The following is a 26,045-nucleotide window of genomic DNA, read 5'->3' as shown; positions in this document are numbered from 1 at the left end:
GTTCATGCAAGTCATGTCCAAATCAGCGATGCGTGAACTTATCTCGGACTTAGCCTGGTTCGCAGATGTTTTTATTTTATTTGTCAATACTGTTGGCTCCTTCTAGAACGTTTACGGGAATGAGCAATAAAAAAAAAAACTGTCATAAAGTATTTTAGCATGAAATAGGACCGTACAAAAGGAAGACGCCAAATTGAGTAAAACTGGGTAACTACAATGCGACTGTGGCTACGCCGTGGTTTGATTGCGTCATTGTTGTTTGAATGATGCGCGAGAATGGAAGTTCCGGAACAGTTCGGCGTGATTATGAAACCTGCTTGGGGGACGCTCTTGCAATCCAGAAAGGCAGAAAGAGAGAGATTGGCGTAGCAAAGACGGGAACGTCAGCATGATCGTCAGTTCCCATTCGCGTTGGCTACTCTGTGCCGGGCTTAAGGAGCAAGGCAGCAATGAAATTCAGCGATGAAGCAACATAGCGATGACATATCGCCACTTTCAAGTTTGATAGAACAGCTTTGTCAAAATTGTCGTTTGAATAACACGCGATGGGACCCCTTAATGAATTCCAATGTGTTTAGATTCGAAACTTTTTATAGAACGCTCAAAAGATAGTCAGAACTGACGCGACCAAAGTTTGCGTTTAGTCGTGCTTATATTAGATCTTTGAGTCAGGTATACTCGTATTTACACCAAGAACCGCAGCAAAGAGTCCGGCACCCCGCAAACCACTACTAATAATTTCCCCCTTCATATGTCGAATTAAGCTATATGTAGGTACATTTCAAATTAGCTACGTATATGTTATTTCACCGAAGCCCACATATCTCGAACGCTGAAAGCGTCGTTTCTTACCCCGACAACGAAATCTTTAAAAGAACTACTTAGCGCAGCGTACGAACAATGCGCGACATCCGGTGTTTGCTCGATCTGACAACGGGTACAGTTCCATTCCCATTGAGCATTGCAAAATAACGACCATTCCATTACCAGACCAGAGTGCGGCAGAACAATCCATACGCGCGAGCGGCCGGCCTGGGACGTTTTCTTGCGTCCCCACCTGTGGATCGCCGTTCACACTAACCGGAGACCACACCTGCCACACAAACCGGCGTAAAAAAAGAAAAGCACTAAGTGAGCAGTTTGAAATTCTGGCACTCTTTCCTTTCTCTCTCTTACAAGTGCGAGGAGGAGGTGGCCATTAAAGCAAAACCGTCCCGGGTTTATAAACAGACACACGCGAGGGGTACGAGCAAGAACAAAACAAGAAACAAGCACCGCAGTAAGGCGTAACAACAACAACGCCAGAACATAGCAGCGCCGCGCGGTGGTGGTGGTAGAAAACGACAACGGAGGACCTCCTCTCCACTTCACCTAACGAACCGAGAGAAATCAAGCGAGGCACCTGGCCTCAAAATGGGTCAGTTTCGGCCACTGACCCCCCTTCCTCCCTTCCCCCCCCGAATTCCACCCTCCCCCTATACCCTCTACCTGCTCCAAAGCGAGCCTACCTGACTCTTCTCTACCCCCTCTCCCGAGCCTTAACGGACTACTCTAAGGAACCACCAATCAAAACGCGGGGAAGCACCACGCTACTTCCTCGAAAGTCCGGCGTGGTGGTCTGCCTCGAATATTTTTTGTTTCTTTTTTTGGTCTGGCCACCACTCTCCTCTCACTTGGGTTATTTTAAACGGAGGTCGTTTTTATGACGGCTATTGGAACACGTCCCGTTGGGGCCGCCGCTTAGCGTGGACACACTGGCGCCTCCGTGAACCTAAACGTCGCATTCGACTAGTACTTCGCGTCTGTCCATAGATGGCAGCACCGTTTCTATTGAGAGAAGCTCCGGAGGTTTTTCGAGCTACCCAAGCTCGACATATTTTCGGAATACACGGACTTTATTACTCTTCCCGGCATGCTGTTCGTCATCTCTAAATTCACGATAGCTATTGAGGAAACGGCAAATAATGGTTACGCCAAAACCAACGTTAAAAATGTATCGCGCGCTCCAGTGGAGTTACGTCATGTGCTATGTAACTTGCAAGGGGAACAGGAAGTCCAACAAAAAGTATTTGGCTTTTTTTTGTGTGTTCTGTTGGCGTGCGGTTCCTCAGGATTTAATGTAACGCGCCAAATACAAAACTTCGCGACAAAAAAAAAAAAAAAAAAAAAATAAATATATATATATATATATATATATCGGGACGAGATTTGGGATACTTCTTCATATGTGTCTATTAACGCATTGTATCAATTTTGAGGCGAACCAGTAACCCTCAAAATTTCACCGTAGCTAATTAACTACTATCTTAGGTGCTAATAGAATTAAATGCTTCAATGCAGCGCGGTCGTTTTAAATTACCTACTTCAGCTGTTTTTGGTCACGGAAAGAGTGTCACGTTCCCTAAACTAGCAACTGCGTGAAAAAAGAAAAGCGCTTTTTACAGGTTGTTTTAGACCGCTCGTATAAATAATCCAGTGAACAGAGTGTCATGGAACTTTTCACAAAGACGTTTTTAGGGGGTGCATTGTTCGTACCCCAATTTTGCGAGTGTATATGTATGCTTAAAAAAAAAAAATGTCAAAGTTTTTGTACCGTCTTGTACCATACGTGAGTTGCAGCGGCAACCCGACGGTTGGATTATGTTTTTCCTTTGGCGCATAAAAAAAAAGTTTTTATTTTTTGGCATGTTTCTCTAGAAGCCTACACTCACAAAATCTGACTACGATCAATGCACAGTTCCGTGGCACCCTGTTCACTGGCTTATTTATACGATTCTTTTTTTTACGCCCCAATAGCGCTGAGAACAAACGCCCTGTAGAAGCCATTCCAACAATTGCCTTCCGCGCGCTGCCCTCTTTTTCTACTGGGTTGTGGAACATCTTCTGAGCATGCGCAGTAGCTCTCTTGTGCAATATATCAGACGCCGCGCATGCATCCCGGTGACTCAGCATTTTTCGCTTGTATGGTGAGCGCTGGAAACGTGCATAGAAAGAGGTTATATCCAGGCTAAGTAGCACCATTTTTCGGCCAAGATTTGATCTTCGTCTGACAATTCAGGGCCCTGAAAAGTCCCAAAATGTGAATGAACGCGGTACGATCCAAACGTTCCGAGACTGGTATTACAGCGTAAAAAGAGAGAGCGGTTTGTCGATGCGGGCGCAGCAGCCGAAGGGGCCCCTTGCGCCTCTTTATACCTAAGGGCGTCGTTCTTTGACCACGTGCCCGAGCACAATAGCGATTTCACCATAGACCGAACCAGAGCAAGAGCGAATATCAATTCTCCGCCAAACTCGGCCAATCGGAAACCGAGAGTCTTTGAAATGAATCAGCAAGCTTATGTCAAAAAGCAGTGAATTGAGCGAAGTGCTTTGAGTGGCACTCGCGCTTCAAGAATGGCAGGGCATCACCGGAAGCGTACAAAGAGAGGTCGGAGCCAGGTCGCCCCACCTCCCTTCGTCATCCAGCGATGTCTGCAATGCTTGAAGCGCAAGTGCCATTCAAGGTACTTCGTACAATTGACTGCTTTATGACACGAGCTTGCTGAATCATTTCAGAACCTCTCTGCTTTCGATTGGCCGAGTTTCGAGGAGAATCGCTATTCGGCTCTCGCTCTGGTTTGATCTATGGTGAAATCGCCATTGTGCTCCTGCACCTGGTCATAAAAACTCGTGTAGCGCAGCTCCAAATGTTCACAGAACGACGCCCTTTTGCATTATGACTCAGCAAGTTCCATGCCTTCGACTACTCCGCGCGCATCACCGTGCTGCCCTCTCTTTTTATGCTACAAAATAACCCTCGGAACTTCTTCATCGCCCCTCGTACAATCAAAGTTTAATATCATTTTGCCAGTCTGGGTAGTGTGACCCGAAATTGCCAAGCAACCGCTAGAGTTAGGCTTCACTAATGGCTGTCTTGATACGTGGTGTTCCTGGTTCACGTCTGGCACTTTGGCAAAGAAAAATACTTTGGCACTAACGCCTTGGAGCTAAATCTTATCAAGACGAAGTTCAGCCTTTGGGATGGCCAAACTTGGGCCAAGCTAGGCGTTTCTCTTGCATGCTGTCTGGAATACGAAATAATGGTTTTGATTGGAAAGAAATATAACGACCATAAATGTTTTTAACAAAGCACGATCGAAGGCGGAACAAGCTGGTAGGAAATACTGTAAAAGCAATCACGTGCCATTATGAAAATTCCAGTCCACGTTTCGTAGGGGCTTCACTATTCACGAAAAACGTACGCGTACTCGCGAAACGTCGGTATATATCTACCACGTTGAGACAGACTAAAGCCGGGGTCACACTGCTCACACATCATACTGCAGATTGTCTGCCAACACGAGTCACCGAAATAACTGTAGTTGGAATGCCGCCTGCCAAGTTTTACCCTTGAACGCACCGCCATGCGGCGTGCGAGGCATGGATCTCGCGGTGAGCGTTTGCATCTGTATGCAGACTGACTTTTGTACGATGTATAGGAAGTATTCATTGGCGGCCATAGCTGTGTACGCGACTGCTGAGCGCGAGCTGATGGCAAGCTTCCACAGTTCTTTCGCAACGTGCATTTCGCACCCTCAAGATTGCCGGTCTTAGCAGCCTATTAACGTGGGCTCGTTCAGAGCGTGCGCTCTAGACATCACCCACAAATATGGCGCCCAGTGAATACTCCTTATAGACCTTTTCCGCTTAGTCTTGCCCCCGACCGCCAAGTAGGCATATCCGGTATGGGCGACGAAAAAATATTAAAACCATTTCAATCTGCAAATCGTGAAAATTAGAGGGGAGGCAAAACGAGAATGTGTGACGGTTACGCTTATATCCTGAATGTCTTCTATTGGCGTGGCGAAAGCAAAACAATGTTTTCGCCCATACTGGAAGTGACGACAATTTAAAATGGCGGCGCCCTTGCGAAAAAGGTCTATAAGCAGTGTGACCCCGGCTTTAGTTTTCGACGATTTCGGGAGAATCTTTGCGAAGATTACTTTTTTCGATCACCATGATTTGTTACTAAAACATATAAAATAGCGCAACAGAAACAAGGACAAGAAGTAAACAGGACAGGCGCTGATTTGTTACGTAATCCAATTAGGGTTTTAAAAAAAATCGACGTGACCGAGGTTGTCAAACTAAGATGTGCCTAAACTCGGAGTGATTTCAGCATTTCGAGTCGGTGTCGACCGTCATCTTGGTATATTTTGTTAGGTTAGGAATATCAGGAAATCCCGTCCACTTCTCTATCCTTTCCATATTCTCACGACGAACGCTTGAGAGAAGGAAACCCCCCTTCATGGCGAGCAAACGGGCTTTCTACACGTTCTTATGTTGCAACATAATATAACCTACCGAGTGACTAATCTCTCGAGCAGATACAAAAGAAGCGCGCTGTATGTGGGTTCCAGCTTCTATGGCACGTTTTCATTTCCTAAAGATTTACAGTAAGGACACACACACACACGCAAAACAGAATGAGAACGCTTATATGGACTACACATACACGCGATGGCTGGAACAAAGTAAGAACATTTTACAGCTGTATTTCGATCCATCGATCAAACCGCGTCCTATGGAGACTGCTGTTTTATGATCACTGTAGCGGACGCTAATTCCAGTCTCAGCCCTCTAGGTACGCGAGGCCGGGTCTAGCTTCGCCACCCAGGTCCTCCTTTTGTAGTGTTTTCTTGTTGTCTTCGAAGCTTCCGCGGCTGACCAAGTCTTCTCGAAGCGTCTCGGAGCCCTCTCTCCCGCATGTTTTTCTTGCGTTGCTTTTTTCTTCCAGGTGCTTTGTGTGGCGGCGGTGCAGGTGCTTGGCAGCCGGCCAACTCTCTTCGATCGTGGCACGCTTTACTTTTCAAGGCTACATCAGAGTTCTTCAGTAAGAAGCCAATTTTCCATTGCTGTTCCGCACTGTTGATGTTGAACGAGTGCGTAGCTGACAGAAGCGAGCAAACAATTTCACGGCATGACTCTGGCGTTCATGAACAGTTGTCTCAGCGAGCCTCTGCGTATGCGCACACAAGTCTCCTAAGCATACATGGGTAAATTACTTTTAAAATGCAATTTAGTTATAATTAAAATTACTTTGCTTCAAAAGTATTTTAACTACAATTACAATTACTATACTTCGTTTCAGCTTCGGTCCGAGCGCGGCCGATGTTATGAGCAGAAGGGCCAATCAAACAGCCCAAAAAGCAAAACGTCATGCAGTTGATAGGACCAGACGGTATTCGCCGTGTCTCTGTGCGCGCTCCTCCGCCGGCTAGTCCTATCAAGATCAGGGAGCACGCCATGACGCTGCGCTTTTTGAGGTGTTTGATTGGCCCTTCGGCTCATAACATCGGCCGCGCTCGGACCGAAGCTGAAACGAAGTATACTACGTGAAAAGTAATTAATTACAATTACAAATTATTTTTAGAAAGTAACGCAATTGAATTACAATTGCTTATTTCTGAGAGCGACCCGACTTGAACCATATAACTTTAATCGAGTTGTGTAGACTGCAACGTATTTGTTCATTCCTTGCCCCAATGTTGGAGGAGGAGCATCGCTGCATAAATGCCACGTATTGTACTTTCCTTTTATGAATTTCATTAAATCCATATGGAACTTGACAGTTTGAAGCAATCAATCATTAAGTTCTTATATTATTTTTGGAAATAATAATAAATTAGTAATAATAATAATAATAATAATTTGGGAAGACGCCAGATCGCTAAAGAAAAAATTAGGTTGACAGAGTTTTGTTAGTCAGGCAAATAAAAATGTGACAATTAGTCATATATGAATATTTTACGAGTGTTAATAGGAAATTAAAATCCAAACGCGCTATTACGACCCCATTTACATACAAACATCATAATATTGTAAACGTTTTACATTCAGTTGAAGTTATAATTGCTCAGAAATATATAAGAACCGAATCGGGCGGGGCTCCCAAATCATTGGTAACAATATTCACAGGTGCGAGGTCAGTCACCAAAATGCTTATTCAAAAAATATACGAAGGAACACCAACAGAAAATAAACTTGAAAATAATACGAAGATACCAATATGATACAGTACTGGAAGAAAGACGTAAAGAACTGGAAAAAAGAAACACCACTTCATAGACGATTAAGTATCTTAGCTCAAATGAAAGCTGACGCTCAATTTTTTTTTCTTTCAATATTTTGCCATGTTTACTCTAATGTTTTCTGCTCGTACAGACGACGGCGCAACACGGCGCCGTTGAGGTAGGCTCCAAAGGGGATTGTCTTCTAACCCGCAGTGTAAGAAAAAAAAAAAAAAAAAAACGATGCTATTTATGTTGAGCGTATTGTTGTGCGAGTGTTTCATCGAGAGCTAGGCCGCTTGTGCGAGCGCTGAGGCTTTCAGAGAGGTTCCGTCGGCGCCGCAAAGTTTTGCAAAAGTAGTTGTAATTGAGCCTGAAATTTTGCAAATAATGACGCTAGAAAGTAATTAAATTACAATTCCTTTTGGCTAAAAGTAAGTAATTACAATTACAAATTAACAAGAAAAGTAATTAAATTACAGTAATTCCATTACCGTAATTGAATAACTAATCAAGTATGCTCTTGAGTCCTGACCCTCGCTTCCCACTGGCGCCACTTTGGGAGGGCACTGTCTCGCACGACCAACACTGTCAGCAAATATCCTTCTGCTTACCTAGTCTCTTTTTTTTTTTTTTTACGTTTTTCTTTAAAGTATTGGTAGTAGCGGGCATAAAAAGCAGTGAAAAGCGATACAACTGCATAATGCCAAAGTGTTTTCCGATGGGCGGAAAAATGTTCGGCTGCACTTCATTTGTAGTTCGCGGAGAATCTAACAGATGGCGCTCGTCACTAGAAAAGGCGCTCGTTCCCCGAAGGACAACGGGGCGTGTTCGCAGCGTGTGGTGGTGAAAGATTCTCGAGAGTTGAAGATAATACTATTATGACACTTTTACAGTTTTGGTTAGGGCACAATTTGTTTTAGCTCGTCCGCTTCAAGGGGAAAAGCCGTATCATCGTCATCATCTTCATCATCAGGTTTATTGTCTCACCGTCTTGTTCAGTTGCCACTTTGCAGTCGTGACACAACTACAACATGACGGGAAGAGAAATCACTATATACCGCTGATATTATTAATCCATCAAAAAATAACGGAAGTATTTTACTTAATCCTCTCTACACACGAAACGAGAAAATCCTCACTCCCGAAGGGAAGTCTCGAGTTCTGCGTTACTCGCTAAGTTGTAAGAGCAACATAGGAAAAGCAACCGTGGTACAGTTACGAGTGTCCGAGCTGAAATTCAGTTGATGCAGTTACTCGTTTTCCAAATTACAATTAGTTTACGACTGCAACTACACCTAGTAACTTCTTTCTTCGGGAACCACGCCCCTTATCATGTTTATTTTTTTGGTATCGATACGGTAAGTTACGATTAAGATCGTAACTTAGGATCGGTAAGTCACGATTTTAGTTATACCTCGTACCTTGTTTCTTCGGGATTCCTTATCTAGTTTCCTTTCTTACCGGTCCCATAACATCTTTAAAGAAATCGGGTCAGGCACCTTCAGGTTAGGGGATAGCGCGCCCCTGTACTATTCGGCGTAAACCCGATAAACACCGACTGTTTGTCTGACACAGGAAATAAACACGGAAAAACGTCGAACCTGTGAAAAAAAATGAACCCCAAAAATCTCCCCCCCCCCTTCCCCCCCCCTTTCGAACTCGAATAAATATAAACCCCTAAACACGGAATCATGAGGCAAATGCCACTGTCTCGCACTGCCTTGAAACCTGTTCCACGTACTACAGCGAGTCAAACAGAACGGGTGGGAATTCAGAATTTCAAATACATTTATGGAAACAACGGCGTGTGGGTGATAACAGCGCCTATGGTCATTCTACATGCGATTGCAAGTAATTGCGGTGACACTTATTACATTTTTATGAACTGTTGCTTTAACGAGTTACTTTAACGGTTTACAACCAGATGAACTTGAACGCATCCGCAACTTTCTTGGACATTAATGCTTCGGTGAATCCAGTTTAAATTGAGAATTTCAACCGAACAACGGACATCGTAATGTTGCCGGGAAATATTTTAGATGACAGTCATACAATATCAATAAGCGGTAGCTCAACTTTTGGACGCGTATATTTTTTCTTCCACTGCTCCGCAAAATATTTTGCATTGAATCCCATAGGACACATTAACAAAAGGATCAATTTCTGCCTTTCTTGACAAAAGATGGCAGTGTTCTCCGGGACTTTAATGGCCCGGGTGTTTCAGAAGGAAAATTAATTAGAATTTTTATATTTCCTAAGAAACATTCTATTCCGCCGAATGTCCCACAAAGTTGGCCACGGTGTATAGGTTCTTCGGACTGCATCGCGGGACCGCTCTGAACCGTTTGGCAAAGCGAGCGTTCGTCACAGCTCCCATTCTAGTCCGCCAAAATTTGCGTTCTATCGAGCGAGCGTGGACCAGGATTGTTTTTTTTTTTTGTTTGGTCGATTTCGGTTTTTATCTTAGCCCGTCCGGCAAAACCTCCAGAAAACCCCGTTAGGCTACATTCGCGGTCGTCAAGTTCCGGGCAGGGATGTCGCGAACGTGCCGAAGTTCGGGGTCAACCAGGTTCCACTTCTTCGAACTTTTAACGCAAAGTTGGACTAAAATTTCGGATCAAATTCAACTTCTGTGCGCATGCGCAAAAAAAGAAAAAAAGAACAAGCTAGTGTTATTTCGCGAAGCAAAAGTGCCATATTTAGTGGGTAGTATACCGTTTCATCGCTTCACATTCATTAACAAACTAAAACACTAAACGAAGGTGGTTTTGTCTCTTGTATTGTATACACCGGTAAACATTTAATAAATCAAGAAATGAACGACTTTGCATCTTTTTTTTCTTTAAATCTCAATTTGGATAGAAATCGGGCAACTCTGGATATAAGTCTAACTTCAGCAAGGTGCGTAGATATGTTTGCACCGTTTTATTTATTTTCAAGTCGAACTTTGTCCCGTTTCGCTAAAAGTTCGAAGCTTTCACGAACAAGTCAAATGTCTGGGTTTGACGAAAAATCGGGGCATCCTTAGTTTTGTGCATCATTTGCAAAGCGACGCGTGAGAGCCAGCAGACAACGCGCACTTTCGGAAATGGTTCGTTCTTCTTGACGCTGCAACGGCGGTCGAGGGGCAAATAAGGCGTGGAGTCGGCTACCCCTAACATAGTTTTCTCGGACGCGACTTGCCCGACTTAGGCGCGCGCGGGTGACCTGACAGATCCAGGGCACATCACGACGCTTCGAAGTCCGCAGGTCCCATCGTAGGCCGAATCAGCGGTCACGAAAGTCCGGCAGCGGCTGCGTTTGTCTTTAATGTGTTGTTGTTTTATTTTTTATTATTCTTAGACTGCCTTCACCGACGTTTAGAAATGAATTTACCCCGCAAGGTAGTTTTAAATTGTGTTTCCAAACATCGCACAAAAAGTGCAAGCAGTGATAGAGTGCAGGCGAGCTGGTAATTAACCGACATCTTGTAGACCCTGAGGTCATTCCCCCCATCTCAGGGTCTACAAAATCTCAAAAAAGTGGAGCAACAAAAAAAAAAAAAAAAAAAAAAAAACCAACGAAAGACACGTGGCACGCCCTAGCGGAGGACCCAGGATTCCTTTGGACCACACGGGGATCCTTTGACACGCAACCGAAAGCTCGGTTACCCGGCGCCTTGCAGCAACAGGCCCCCGTCAGATTGCCTGCGCGTCGGCCGAGATTGGAACCCGCCACCTGAGGGACCTCGGCCGGCTCTTCGCCTCGAAGCCAAGGCGGTTAGAGCCAGGACCTTCGGATCCACGATCTGACTAAGCTCGAATATTTCGGTACGAAGGTTTCTCCATTGTCCTCTGCAGATCCTCGATTCGGGGTCTAAATTACTTTTGGCTCCTTCGTTGGAGCGGCCCCGATGTGCCACGTTCGGACCGTGTGCACGCAAGACCACCTCGAAGACAAGACTCGCGCACGACGTCATCGTTTGCGGATCCCCGACCCCCGTCCCAAGCGGCGAACGCGCCCAAGGAACGCGTTTCGACTGCTGTGTTTAGCGTCCTCAACAAATGACGTCACACAAATCGGGTTGTCACGTTGCCAGATGTCGCGATCCTGGCGGTTGGCGTTAGAAGTCCCTGCAGTAAAGTACGAGCGAACGCGAGTGTCGCTGTCGGCGTGCAGCCCCAACCCGCCGAGCTCTGATTGGCTCTGTCTGCCGAAGATTTCGTGGACTGTCAAGCATACGGAGAAAAAGTCATCTGCTTCTTGCGCACGAGTTGCGTTGACGTCAAAAATACGCCGAGCTCTGATTGGCTCTGATTGAAAGATATTAGGTACACCTCAAAGCAAGCTGCTTTGAGGTCTACCCACCATCCTTCGATCAGAGCCAATCAGAGCTGGGCATTCCGACGTCACCACAACCCCTGCAAAAGAAGCAGACCAACTTGCGCTCCCCATAGGGAGCGACCGGGAGCAGAACAGACGCCTGCTACTTCCATTACCGCTGTCGGGACGCCGCCAGGATCGCGGCCGGCGACAGCGTGACATTTCTATGGCGTCATCCGGCTGAAACGGAGGAGGGATCACTTTTTTTAGGGCGTGCACACTAAACACACCAGCCGGAGACGCGTTCCAGGCGTTCCTTTGCGCTTCGCGTCCACGGTCGCGTTACGAGTTTCCCTCGACGAGGCTTACCGTGGTTGCTGGGCGATCTCTAGCAGCGGCTGAAGAACGCTGAACTGGGGTCTCGGAGCTGCTGCTGCTGAGGCACCGCCGGGAAAAGCCGAGTGGCCTTGGTCGATGTTGCGGACTCCCAGCGCTCGTCCATGCCGGCTCCGGACCTGAAACAGACGCGGACCCGTGTTCATTCGATTATTCATTCACTCATTCGAGCGTGCTTGCACTCGTTCCTCACAAAATAAACAGCAGCAAAGAGTCCACGCTTTCTATATTTTATTTGCTTAGATCGTTCACGATAAAACAAACTACACCGAGTTCACTTCACCTATAGATAACAATTAACGCGCAATGGCCAGATTAAGAACCATATTATGAGAAAACCGTCACGAAGAATCGTCACAAAGGACTGTGACGTCACAGTCATGTGGCCTCATAACGACACACACACACGTAGCATGTACCCAGATCATTCACGAAACATTGTGTGATGCCCGGTCCTCGTCAGCGTGATCGAGCTGCAGCCGACGCATCGAGCTGATGGAACCAGTTAGATACCGTCAAAAACGCGCCATCGTGGTATTCGTCGTGTTCAGTACGTGTGCTGTTATCGCTGAACCAACGATAGACAGATAAGGCCTAGTGAATCGCGCTCCTGACGCTGCTTGATATGGCATCTTTACCTCGACGAAGTGTATGTGTAATTTATTGAATCGGACGTCTCGTCTGCCGTACAGGTGACAGAAGCAGTGACATGAAGGTAGCAGCCACGAGAGGACAGGACAGTCTGACATAGCACTAAGCGAGGCCCTCGTACACTTCGGCAAGATGAACACGAATTAGCCTTGAGCGTTAGACGGGTCACTGCGGATGCAACGCGACTGTGTGAATCTTCGTGAGCTTCACCTCTGTGCACGCGTCAATGTGTTCGGGGCTTAAGTTTAAATAAGACTCGAGCAAGGGGTCCTCCAACCTCGAGAGAACGTACGTGTGACCCGAATATTTGGAAAACGACTCTGTACAGATAAGAAGGAGAAACGAGATGCGCGGATTTGAAGAAGACTTCGGTGAAGCTCGGGGTTTTTCTCAATGAAAGAAGGCTCCAACTCCGGTTTTTTCGGTTTTCCCCTGTTTCGATAAATCCGGCTGCGGTGTTAATTCTCGGGGCGTCATCGGTATTTACCGAAAACGCGGATTCCTACCGACGATGTCTTCTGTAAGGGAGACGAAACGTCCGAGTAAATTGTTATTTTTTGTTAATCAAGTCGGGGTAGTCTGTTCGAAAATGATGCAGACCGACTCGAGGAACATTTTTGCATTTATTCGTTTATATATATATATATATATATATCTTTTTTTTAATATCGTATTTTTTGGGCCAGCCGTTTCTGGTCACGGACGATTTGGTGAAAAGAGTAAACTAAACGGTTCTGGAGAACGGAGGACGCTTGATATCATCTGGTCTTTGTAACACGCGTCCCTGAATTTTTAACCCCCCCCCCCCCCCTTTTAATTCACGATACAGTTCCCAAACACTTCAGTAGCACAAATTGTTTTCACGATGGAATGCTAAAGGCGTTGGGTCTAGACTCCCGTCGGGGAAAGCCTACGATCGATGGAGCGTGTTCAAAGCTTCCTGCCACGACGTGAGATATGCCTCATCATCGAAGGGAATTACTCCGAGAAGTAGAGTAAGGAGTGTAGAATTTATAAAAGTAAAGCATTTTGCGAGCGATGATGCGTACGTCGCTTATTAAAAAAAAAAAAAAAAAAAAAAAGGAACTGAAACGTGAAACACGTGCAAGCAAAATCACGCCACGTCGCACCGCTTATACCCAAGTCCCACTGAGCGACAAACAGAAACGACCGACACCGACAAGCCTTGAGCAGGTGCAGCTTGCTCGCGGAGGTTGCTATGGCAAGCTTGCACTTTCTCGGTGCCGGTGAAGTAAGCACGAGTGATTTCAAGCCCGTCAAAGGTGCCTTCGCGTGCAGGCCGCACGTGCTTGAGGTTTGTCGGTGTCGGCTGTTTCCGCTTGTCGTTCTAGTGGGACTCTGGCATTAGCAAATGCCAGTACGAGCTTCCTATACGACGAGAAATTGAGGGAGAAGGTGCGAGCGCATGGGGACATCAGAGAGCCAATCTATGATTGGAACGATTGGTGACGTAAGGCTAGCTGCCCTTGCCACTACCAGGGTGTAAGATAGGCAGGTTAAGAAACGAGAGCCGATTAGGCGACCCGATTGTTGTGTCGCTTCATAACACTCAACGTAGATGGCGCCACGCAAAGAGGAAACGAAAAACAAAATATTCTCGTTCCTTTTGCAGGCAACGCGACTCACTGGCGAATTATTTCCTAAGCTGTGCATGGACTACGCAACTTTAATCCAGCAAATTAATAATATATTTAACATATGCGGAGAGGAAGTCGTCTGCCTCGTGCGTAGGAGTTGCGGTGACGTCAGAGCGACGCTGAGCTCTGATTGGCTGATTGAAATAAAATAGTGGGTAGACCTCAATGCTAGATGCCTTGACGTCTACCCACTAAAATTTTTCAATCAACCAATAAGAGCTCGTCGCTCTTACATCATCAGAACCCCCGCGAAGAAGCAGACGACTTGCTCACCGCATAGCTTCTGCTTTTGCCTGTTGTTCTATACATTACGAGTTAAAATGATCAAGGGGGGCGCGTAGCGAGAAAAATAAAGGCGAGCTGAGAAGTCAGCAGAGGCGTGTCATGAAAGCGTCGACGATGTCGATTCCTCTCCGCCTGCCGGTGTGTTCGGCGATCCAGCTTACAAGTTTCTGCTGTTTACGTGCTAGCAAGTAAGTTTCAGTTCGACGTGATTTAAAGTCAGCGGTACGCCGTTGCACTACGGTCACACTGTGCCCAGCAGTCCCAGCACGACAGAGTCACCCGTACTCAACATTGCCCGCGTCAAATATCACAGTTTTTGTTGTCTTATTTCGGGCCGTCACCCGACCGAAAGTTCGGAACAGAACACTGGCAGAACGCGGCGTAACAGAACGCGGTGACAAATGCAGATTTCGTCTGCTACCGCCAAATTCGTCTGCTACAGGCGCATACGGGAGCGAAATAAACAACGAAGAAGCAGACAATACATCACACGTTTCGCAGACAACTTCACATTGCCAGCCGCTCACGCGGTTTGGAACGTGCATTAAAGGTAAAAAGAAAAAAAAAGTTAATACATATAATTACGCGGTAATTTTATTTTGCCAAGATTTAGTAAATCATACTTAAAATTATAGAATATCTTTGACACAATGTGTTTCCTCGAAGAGTTACATAGAAACCTGAGTCTGGCCTTGCGTACGCCGCCGCGACATCTATTGTAAAGCGGAGGTATGTGCCGAGCAGAAGCCGCCAGGAAAAACACAATCCGGTCGGACCGTTGCGGCAAATTTCAGTGGTCGTTTCCCCACCGGCCTATCATATACCCTGGAGTCCACTCACTGTTGGAACACGTTGGAATGCCCAACGCAGCAGGTTTTGGGCTTTGGAACGCGTTTCATCGAACGAAGAATAGGCACCCAAGATGCAAATAAAAATAATAATCCCCGGAGAAGAGGCAGGGGGAACAAAGGACAAACAGAAATCTCCAAACACAGCTAGGTATCTCCATTTCCAGTGGAGCGCTCTACCAACTGAGCTAACCAGGTGTTACACGCAAACGGGTTTTATCAACTGTCAGCAGTCTAACACCAACGAGGGTGAACGGCTTGCATTTTAAGGTTAAGACACCATTCTAACACCCTTCTTGGTATTAGACCGGTGGCAGCTGATAAAACCCGTTTGCTCTACTGACGTCTAACCCCTGGTTAGCTCAGATGGTAGAGCGCTCCACTTGTAATGGAGAGGTCCCTGGTTCGATAACTCGACCAGGCGGATTTTTGTTTAGGTAGAGCACCAGTCACCTGGTTGAGTTTGGAGATCTGTGTTTGTCCTTCTCCGGGGATTATTATTTTCATTCTTGTCCAGCTCGCTGGTACCTTTGCATTAATGGCATTATAACCCAATATGCTTCGGTGGCAGTGGCACCCTCTAACAGCTCCCATTCGGTACGTCACGAGGATTCATGGCTACTTATCATTACTTTCGAATCACACGTTCGATGCTGTGTGCAAAAAAAACACGGTTGAAGCTTCGAGTCATCCCGTTCCCAAAACAACAGGGTTGAAGCTGCCACTCCGACAATGCTCTTATGCCCGTCGTCTGGCTAAGCGCGGAAAGCCAACTACTGCATGCGACGTTTTTTTGGAGGCGCACGTTTCCAACAAATGGGACAGAATAATTGGGGGTTATGTCGATGTTTATACAGCGTGTAGTTGGCCAGCCATTTTAAAGTTGCGACGAGTCACTCGCTGTAGATGAGCAATTCAGCCAGTGCAGTACAATCGCTAGCCTGGGGTCTTTAACGTGCACCACGCAGTAGTGATACACGACCGCACGCCGGTACGATGCTCATCCAGATCGAAACGGGCAGGAGTGGAGATTGAACTGCAGGATCCCTGGGTTCTGCAGCGCGAGCTTTTGCTCCACGTGCTCCGAGCTGGTGTGCGCTAGCCCACTCAGCCACCGATCCCCCTACATGGAATATACTTAGGGTTGTTCGTTTTCGAGTAAAACCCGATTTTACCCGATTTTTACACCCCGAACATGTTTCAACAAAAACGGATTAAACCCGATTTCTCCCCGAATTCCAAAACCACATAACCAACCTCTTTATTTTTACGCCGCACGGAGTTTGCCCTGCACACACGCTATCTACCCTACTTCGGGACAACAGTGACCTGTAGTTCATTTCGCAAGCTGCGTGCAGCACTGTGGACGCTACACGGCTCTCACCCAACCGCCCAACGAGCGCGCCTAACTCACCGTGGCATTCTACGGAGGCCGGCTGAGGAAAAGCGACAATAGGCGTTGTGGCCTCGGAGGGACATTTCCGCCCCCCGCTGTGCAGGTGGAACCGCCTCGGCACGCCACGTAGCTTCGGCCCTGCTGCACGCAGCTTGTGCAATGCACTATTACTCCCCCTTCGATCGCTGAGGTGTCGACGCCCAACAGGGCCTCTCGGGTAGCATGGCCATCGCGCTGACGTCCAACCTTACTCACGAACAACGTTCGAGCCAGTCAGTCGCGTAAACAGATCGGGAAAACTTAACAAGTTTATTTCATAGCGAAATATCTGATCGAAGACGACCGTCCCTCGAACGGTCGGGGTTTTTGTTGGCACCTGACAGAGACGAGGATTCCTTGGGCGGTACTTCCCTTGAAGTGACCGACGGCTGTCGAAGCTGGAAAACCCTGGTGCCCCCTCTCCCTCCCCCCCCCTCCAGTTACCAGCTTGAAACACATCCCTAATTTTAACGCGTTAGCAATAAACAGCTCGTAATACCCTCACATAACAAAAAAACAAAACAAAAAAGCTAATGTATTATTGAGGACATTCGAGTATTTAACCCGAAAAAACCGAATTTCCCCATGTTTCCTCAAAAAACCCGATTTCTCCCCGATTATCAGCCTGAAAAATAGTACCCGATTTTTACCCCCCGAATTTAGAAAAATATAAAACCCGAAAACGAACAACCCTAAATATACTTGGGGGCGACTGTGTGTGTGTGGCAATCGAGCCAAAATTATGTGTGCCTGCGTGTTCGCACACCTTGAGCGCCGATGAATGCTGTGCCAGTTCTACAATGCCACAGAAAGTTGACCCGAGTAAGTCATACTGTTTATCTTGTCACTGACTATTAGCGGCGAGATGTTTCGGTGGCGCCCTCGTTTGGTTACCCTTTCGTGACGACATTACCTCGCGAACAACAAGTTCGACGGTGTTTTTAAAAGGCATGGTGGAAGCCTGAAATCATAGCGCTCTCAAAGCAACACTGTCAACACCGCTAAAATTGAAGTTCTTACGTTCCTCTTATTTCCGTCAATGAGACCTCCTCTGCTGACGTCATAGTCACCATTCGGTCAATTGCGGTGGGCCGACCACAGCGACGCTCTCGATGCTCACGTCGCCAATAGACCGTTCCAGAAAAGGGCTGCTGGCCGGTTCCATTTTCAGTGTTCGTGCGTATCGCGCGTGATTTGCTCGCTTTCCGAAGCGACGCACACGCGCGTGCTGAGCTGTGGAGATCGCACGCTGAGCTGTGGATTTGTAAACATTGGGGGGGATCGGTGGCCGAGTGGTCTAGCGCACACCAGCTCGGAGTACGTGGAGCGAAAGCTCGCGCTGCAGAACCCAGGGATCCTGGGTTCGAGCCCCGCCCCAGGCCCGTTTCGATCTGGATGAGCATCGTACCGGCGTGCGGTCGTGTATCACTACTGCGTGACGCACGTTAAAGACCCCAGGCTAGCGGTTGTACCGCACTGGCTAAATTTCTTATCTACAGCTGGCAGACTCGTCGCCCCTGTGAGGCAGACCAAGTTCTAGGCTGTATAAACACACACACAACCCAATTTATTTTTTTGTAAACATTGGAAAGGTCTATACAGCTTTGACAGCAGTTCGACGTATATCATCGGTTTCGAGCGTGCACACGCAGTCAACTAGTACGTTCTGGACAACGTTGGTGCTGGAGCAATCCGGAGTGCAAGTTCGGCTTCTTTTGCAGGGGTTGCGCTAACGCCAGACGAGAACGCCGAGCTCTGATTGGAACGATAGTGGGTAGACCTCGAGGCGGCTTGCTTCGAGATCTACCCACCATCTCAATCCGAACCAATCAGAGCTCGGTGTTCTGACCTCAACATTACCCCCGCAAACTAAGCAGACGAACTTGCGCTCCGCATAGTGTCATCAATGTTGGCGCACGCAGCGCTCGCGAAAGCATCGCCGCCAGCGCGCCTTACAACGCGAATGCCGCAAAAGCGGCAGGCGATGTCCGGTGTCGCCACGACACCGGACACGCGCGTCTGTCGCTTTCTGGCGTGTTCTCGTCAAGCTTGAGCCGTGTTCGAGAACTTTTAGTCTCTGTGTCGTTTTAGAGCGCTGCTCTCAGGCGCCCGTTTCCGGCTTGAGCGGCGTCGCCGTCGCCGTAACCGCGCGGTGCGTTATGGGTAAATTTCCCCGCTAAATCTAGCAAAAAAATTTCCCCGCTAAATTTAGCGGAAAAATTTACCCGCAAGATCTAACGGAAAAATTTCCCCGCTAAATCTAGCAGAAAAATTTCTCCGCTAAATCTAGCGGAAAAATTCCTCTGGGGGTCACGTGGCGCCCCGCCGAGGTCACGTGACCCCCCTCCGAGAACACGTGACCCTCAGTACCCTTCCCTCCTCCTCCTCAAGAGCTGCGCTCTAATTCGGCGTTACAGGGAGTTGTAAACGGCTTTCATTTTTTTTTTACCTGCAGCCTCGGGGTTTATGTCGTGTTCACGGTGTTTGCCGCTTGGGGCGGGTTGGGGATCCACAATGACCTCATGTGCGGGCCTTACCTTCTATAGCTGGTATGGGCTGGAGGCCGGGCTTTCCAAAGAGACGCCCTGGCGTTTTCACCTCGTGAAAATAGACAGACCGGCGAAGGAAACGAGCGGACGTCGGCGCCGCTGCCATCGCAGCGTTCCTAAAGTGCTGAATATTCCAACGCATCAACGCGAGAAAGCTCTGTTGTCTGCCGAGGAGCCAGCTCGCCCCAGAATGTGCAACTCAGTGTCAGAACTGAGGGAACCGCTACCCTTTCATCGTACCGCTCGCGCTGCTATTGGTTGGCGTTGACGCGTCGCCATTTTTGGCTCTTGGCACATCCCAGATGCACGCCCTTGGCGCGTGCGCGCGCGCGCTTTCTTGGCGTTACGACAAGGATCTGCCTCACTGGCTGAGACACTGGATGCTCATCGTGAGTTTCGAACAAGTTCGACGGTGTGCCCGTGGAGTACGATAGAAGCGATGTAGGCCCCGAGGTCTCAACAGCAACATCGTCGAAATTGATGTCTTGATACTGGTCTTACCGAGAGTTTTAATATTGCGCATAGGAGCCGACGGAAGCGCTGGGCGCTTGCGTTGCGTGCTCCACGTTGCTCAGGCACGTCATCGCTATGCGACAACCAAGACCGCAGTTTGGGCTCCGCGACTGCGCAGTGTGGAACTCGCCACGCTATCAGGCGAACGCACAGTGCTTGCCTCTGCTCATATACGCAATACTACAACTCACTACTTTTTTTTTTTATTCGATCGAGCAACAGACTCACTGCTTATGAACATAGCCCGCGGGTTCACTTTCCCGCAGGTTCACTTTCCCGCGGAGCACGCGGATAGCCAATCACCTCGGTTGACGGAAAGATGGCAGTGATTTAGAGAACATGAGCTAATTAGGTCTTCACGCGAGAATGCTATCTGCCCAGATGATATAATATTTATAATAATAATACGATGATCTATATTTCCATCGATTATAATGTGGTTTCTGAGGAATAAAGCAGCGGGGTGCAGCTTGACTAGCCGTCGGGCCCTTATAAGAATGAACTGCTAGGCGTGCCGGAAATGTCGTTACATAATAGGAAAAATGGTGTACACAAAAGGACATGTAGGTACTAACTGTGGAACTCTACATACGCACGAAAAAAATTACAAAGAAGATACACTTAAACACTGTAACAAAATAAAAACAATAATTAAAGTGATAAACGTAAGCGCACATTAAAAAAAAAAAGAGTAAGTCAAAATCAAGATTATCAATACAAAATAATTGTTTTTACAGACGTGGAAGGGTAAAACGAAGCATATGAGAACCGTAAATTGTTCTGTAAAATAGTTCGTTCTTGGGCGAGTTGGTGAACGTTTGGATACATGGTTTTGTGCAAAAAAGACGGACACAAGAGAGAGAAACAAACACGAACGTCTTTTTTTGCGCAAAACCATGTGTCCAAACGTAATTTGTTCGCTAAGTGACCATCCTCCTTGTCTCCCTATGGCGAGTAGGGTACAGTGGTGAATGTTCCTTCAGCAACAGAAGGTTATCCGAGAAGCATAACCCTCTCGTTTTTTTCCCCCTCTCTTTTGAAACAAGTGCATAGTCTATATTTGTATAATTTGTAAATATTAATTATGTGCAGTTTCCCGAACAATTCGACAGTGCGGAAGTCGTAACACACGTTACATATCTTTTTTAGGATTTTCTTTTGTATCAAAAACAGTTTGTTTAAGGTTGGTGAATGTCGACGTACTCCAAACGATGTTGAAGTGTATTATGAAATTAGCAACGTATCATTTGTAACTCTTTAGTCGAATTTCGTACCGAGAGTCGTGTTCTTCGCCTTTTTATTCGCTAGGTTTGTTACGCAGAATACAGTGAAACCCGTTTAGAACGAACCCACGTACAGCAAATTATTGTCGATAACGAATTCACAAAAATTTAAACAAAAATGCATGTAAAAAGTACTTTTTATAAGAAAAAATATATTGGCTATATTGAACCCCCCCGGGAAGGCTTCCAGAAACGCCAAACAATCGTCTTCTAGTCTGTCCCTTCACCCAAAAAAGAAGTAGAAAAGAGCAAAATTCCAAAAGCTCGAGTTACGAACAAAATTGAGGGAAGAGAAACATTCAGAAGGGGAGAAAGTTAAAAAATAAACTCTGCACGCACGCACAGAACAAGAAAAACTTTCATCCCATAGCGTTCGCCCACGAAAAGAAGCGACTCAAAAGGGGAAAGAGCTAAAAAAAAAAAAAGTTTGCACACATGCAAAAAAAAAATAAATAAATAAATAAAAGAAACGTTTCAGCGCATTGTTACAAGGCGGAGGTGAAGAGATGAGAAAGAAAAAGAAGGCTCTCGCCTCACAACGAACGCATCGTAGAAGTTCGTTGTAAATAGTTTTTGCTATATCAAACTACTTGCTATATCGAACTGATCGTAGCGTTTCCTGCTGTTCGTTATAAACGGGTTTGACTGCACTATGATTTTCTGTAATGTGCGTTCGGCTGGAAAAAATACGCGAGGGCCTTGTTCGTAAGTAGTGCTTCCATTACCTCCGTGAATGCGGTCCTTCCGTTCATAAAAGCAGAACAAAGCGAAGCGAATAATAAATTACGCTTCCACCTCAATGGAGCGCAACTTGCGCCGTTTAGACACCGGTTTGCAACTTAGAAATTTCGCTGGTCCGGGAAGATCTTTTTCTGCTGTAGACCAGCCGCCTAGAAAGTGCAAGTTGCGTTCTATTTCAGGTGGAAGCAGACAGTTCAACAACGAAAAACCGTTTTCAAACTTGAGGACTTTCCCTCGTGCTTTCCTCGACCCTAAGATCGTCATTAGGGAGTTGTAGTAGATCGTTTTTCTCCTCCGCTACGGTACCCGCAAAGAAAAAACCGTAGCTGCGCATGTGCGCCGCCAGCCTTCTTTGCATAGTTCCAGGTCTTATGGCAGATTACGGAGCGCTATCCGGATGCTTAGCGAGCTGCAGAAACGGTCTACTACAATTCCCTATTACCTCACCAAACTACAACCGCCATAGTGAGCTCTTGGCTAGTCTTGGAGGGCCGACAGCGACACTTTTGGTTGCGCGTACATCGGCCGTGACTATCGGCGATACGCCGCCATTTTCAGTCTCAACGTCTGATGCGCTGCACTTCGGCGCTTCGAAGAATGTATGTACAGGTAGAAGAGCGCCAAATAATTCCTTCTATATGAATAGACACCGAGGAAGAGGACCAGGTGAGAGCGTGCCCACAAACAATTCTAATCAGAGCTTGGCCCTTTGACGTCGCCCCGCGCGCTGTCATGTCGTCCCCCAATTTCTCTTTCTATCAGGCGGTTTCACGAAGCGCCTTTTCACTTCCGGTAAGCCGCCTTCCGCCATGTTGGCGAACGGCGTCTCCTATAGGTTGAATGCACGCGATTAGTGTTTGGCGTTCTTTTTGGTGCGGGTGAAACGCGCAAGTATGGCGAGTTGCTCCGTCCACGACGGGGCTCGCTAAGTATAAGACCGTGGCGGTATTTGGGCCAACCCATGCCTACTCGAATTTGTTTTTCCTTTCGGAGTCGAAACTGGCGGCATCGACCGGGGCCAATATGGCCGCGAACGGGCCAACATCTCAATCGCCGGCTCGTCTCAAGTTCCGACAAAGATCGGTATGGTAGAAAACTCGAGTACAAGCCGATGCTCCTTTATGCTCCCAAGTATACTCCTACTGGCGCAATCGTTTGCGACGCGGAAGATTTCGCGCGACCTGGACACCGCTTTCGCGCATTGAAAGACGTTCGGCGAAAGCTCAGCAACATGGCGACCGGCGAGAATGGGAAACCTCACGTGAGACCGCTATATGCGGGCAGAAACCGGAGGAGAGGAGGAAACGAGGGCGCGGAAGGACGCTAGAACGCCGACTTCTGACTGGAAGAATTAGTGGGCAGAGGCAAAGCTAGTGCCATTGTCTGGGGCACTGCACTCTTCGAACACGGCAGTGAAGACAAAGAAAGCTTTACCCCCACTGCGGTCTTCGAACACGCCAGCGTTTCGTGTTCTAACGTGTTCGACGAGTGCAGTGGAGACAAAGGTATATAGCTAGCTTTGCCTTTATACCTAGCAATCATTCCACTCAGAGCTCGGCGTTCCGGAGTTCTTGGACGCTCTCGTTTCCTTCTCTCCCTCGGTGTCTGCCCGCATAGTTAGTGACAAGTGACGAAACGCATTTTCACGCTTTTCGCTACGTCAGGTGTTCTTTGGCGTTCTTCATTGACTTTAAAATTTCATTGACTGCGGTTACAGTGATGGCGTCCATACAACAAAGAGTGTCGCTTTCCTTCTCTTATTTGTGCGACGGAGCATGGAAGAGGTGAAGGTTACTAAAAAAAAAAGAGCAAGGAAATAGCGTCGCGCCTTACTAACTCGAAAAGTAACTATATGCGTTAACGTTAGTGAGAGAGAAAAAAAAAAAAAAAGCACGTTACCTTATTTTGAAAGTAATTACGCGTCGCTTTGTAGTTACTCTAAATGTGTCATCTTTCTGAGCCAGTAACCGCCCTCCAGAGTCTTGCGTCATGCCTCCCTTTTCATGGGTTCATGTACATAAAGAATTCCCCTACATGGGTTATCCCGAAGGCAGCAGTCCCACTGCCCGTAACACATGATACAAAAGACCCGCGGTGTTCGCTTCTACATTATGACAGAATCAAGCATCTTCGAAGGCTTCATACATGCTTGTCTACAGACGGTTTTTTGTACGATCAATGTGTCCGTCATCCAAGGAACGCCCCAGACAGTGTCCGAAGACAGTCTTTTCTACGAGCGTGCAGTCTGACTCCAGTCTTAGCGCTCGGGTGAGACTCGCGTCCTGTCGGAGCCCGAATGAACACGAGCCCCAGCCGAGCGATGACGTGGCATTCGGAGGAGTGAACCGAACGTTGCGCCAGAACCATCAACTAAATCCTTCTCAAAAATATACGCGCCATCTAGTGGCTGCGGAGCAAATTTATCCCAGCACGGCATTGTTTGGGCACGTTATATGAACGTGTTTTGGACACGAGGGTTACGACAGCGTTCGGCGAGGTCTCGGAACCAGTCCCAAGCTTCGTGTCCCAGAAATGGCAACCGCCAATAATGTTGCTCGATGGTGTTGTGCGAAGGGTTTATTCGTTTTGTTGTCCCCATCTGTCGAGACAGGTTATGACGAAGTCAACGCGAATCGGGAATCACTTCGCTATATCCGCTATTTCGTTATAACCGACTTCGGTTATAACGAGGTGCAAAAGGGAATGGGAAATCGTGATCGCTTCGCTGTAGCCGCTATTTCGTTAAAACCGACTTCGATGATAACGAAGTGCAAAAGGGAATGGGAAATCGTGATCGCTTCGCTGTAGCCTCTATTTCGTTATAACTGACTTCGGTTATAACGAATTGCAAAAGGGAATGAGAAATCGTGATCGCTTCGCTGTAGCCGCTATCTCATAATAACCGACTTCGGTTATAACGAAGTTCAAAAGCGAATGAGAAATCGTGATCCTTTCGCTGTAGCTGGTATTTCGTTATAACCGACTTCGGTTATAACGAAATGCAAAAGGGAATGGGAAACTATGATCGCTTCGCTGTAGCTGCTATTTCGTTATAACCGGTCTCGACTTTTAACTTAGCCAATAGGGGCGCGGCGGTTTGGCCAAACTGTCGTTACTTCGAGGCGTGCCTTATTTAGTGGCTCGATGGATGGATGGATAGATGTTAACGGGTGGACCTTTCGTGACGAGCAGTAGCGCGCGCCACCTAGCCTAGTTGCTTAACATAGTGGTTGCCAGTTACCTTAAGCTTCATCTGAAATTGCAGGAAACGGTTTTCAGTCCTTTAGAAATGTAAGAAAACAGTCGGCGACGGACCAAGACGATAACGCCCGATCTTCCCGACACCGCATTTAAAGCTTAGCGAGTCGCTTTTTTTAATCCTAACAATCGGCATCGGCGCCCTCTCCACTCTAAGCGTCAGAAAAATGGCGGCTCCTACGAGAACGTCTGGAAAATAATGTGTCGTTACTCTAACGCGTTGTCTGTTTCGCCGCTCTAGGTACGGCCACGGAGGCTCATTTGGGCAGCGCAAGTATTCGCGGGTCCCGCACGCTCTGCCTCGGGATTAAAACGGCCGAGCGAATTCGCGGGGCGCAGGAGAGGCTGACGCGCGCACTCTCATTTGCCTCTATTCCTGCGCAGAGTCGTTAAGTCCGCATTAGCTTCTTTTTAAAAGCCGCTTCCGGTCTAAATTTGCGCCTGCTCCGGTTACCACGGAGCTATAAAAAAAATTTCCTCTTTCTAGATGTCGGATTATCATCGGCTCTGTACAGACGTTGTCCGAGCAACAACGAGAACAATACATTCCAATTCGCCCCCTTGGAAACTAGTCCCCATTGGAAGCTAGGGGTTGTTTGTTCTTACTCAGCGAACAGACAACCAACGGCACTCGCCAACAGAAGGAAAAGCCCGCGACTTTTTAGCTTTGTTAATACATCATACGAAGTAAACTCCGCAGACATCTATGTCATTAGAGAGAGTTTAAGGTGACCATCTGTGGTGCGGAAGGCAGGGCTAGTGGGCGCGTGCTCAATCCACTCTTCAAACGTTTTAATTGATGACACGTGCTCCCGCTAGCTAAAGCTTAGTACTAGAGCACGGTCTACTAAACGTCTCTTATCTCTGCAACCAACACCCTGTCTTGTCTGATGGCCGCGGCTTGGGGATTAGATACATCTATTTTTTCTTCCAGGTCGTCGGCAACATTTCATCAGCAGTGTTTGTTGTCAGTCGTCGCTCTGGTTTGACAAGGGTCCCTCACAGACCTTTGGTCGCGAGAATCGATGCTCACGCGCTCTGCGGTGAACTGGAGAACGATGCTCCGGCGCTTCC

The 26,045-nt window shown here is 47.3% G+C and overlaps 1 long non-coding RNA gene across 1 annotated transcript in view; it reads right to left on the bottom strand.

The window, feature by feature from the left end:
* Positions 1-5,616: 5,616 nt before the first annotated feature.
* The window catches only part of LOC120840561, a 247,871-nt gene continuing 227,442 nt past the window's right edge, over positions 5,617-26,045 (bottom strand). Inside the window, exons 3-4 of the long non-coding RNA XR_006077633.1 lie at positions 11,724-11,869; positions 5,617-5,854 (exon numbers count right to left, since the gene is read on the bottom strand). This is a non-coding gene — a long non-coding RNA (uncharacterized LOC120840561). The remainder of the gene's footprint in view (positions 5,855-11,723; positions 11,870-26,045) is intronic.

This window comes from Ixodes scapularis, unplaced genomic scaffold, assembly GCF_016920785.2.
Source record: "Ixodes scapularis isolate PalLabHiFi unplaced genomic scaffold, ASM1692078v2 PGA_scaffold13__105_contigs__length_92229423, whole genome shotgun sequence".
NCBI lineage: Eukaryota > Metazoa > Arthropoda > Arachnida > Ixodida > Ixodidae > Ixodes > Ixodes scapularis.
This window is presented reverse-complemented; position numbering and strand designations above follow the sequence as displayed.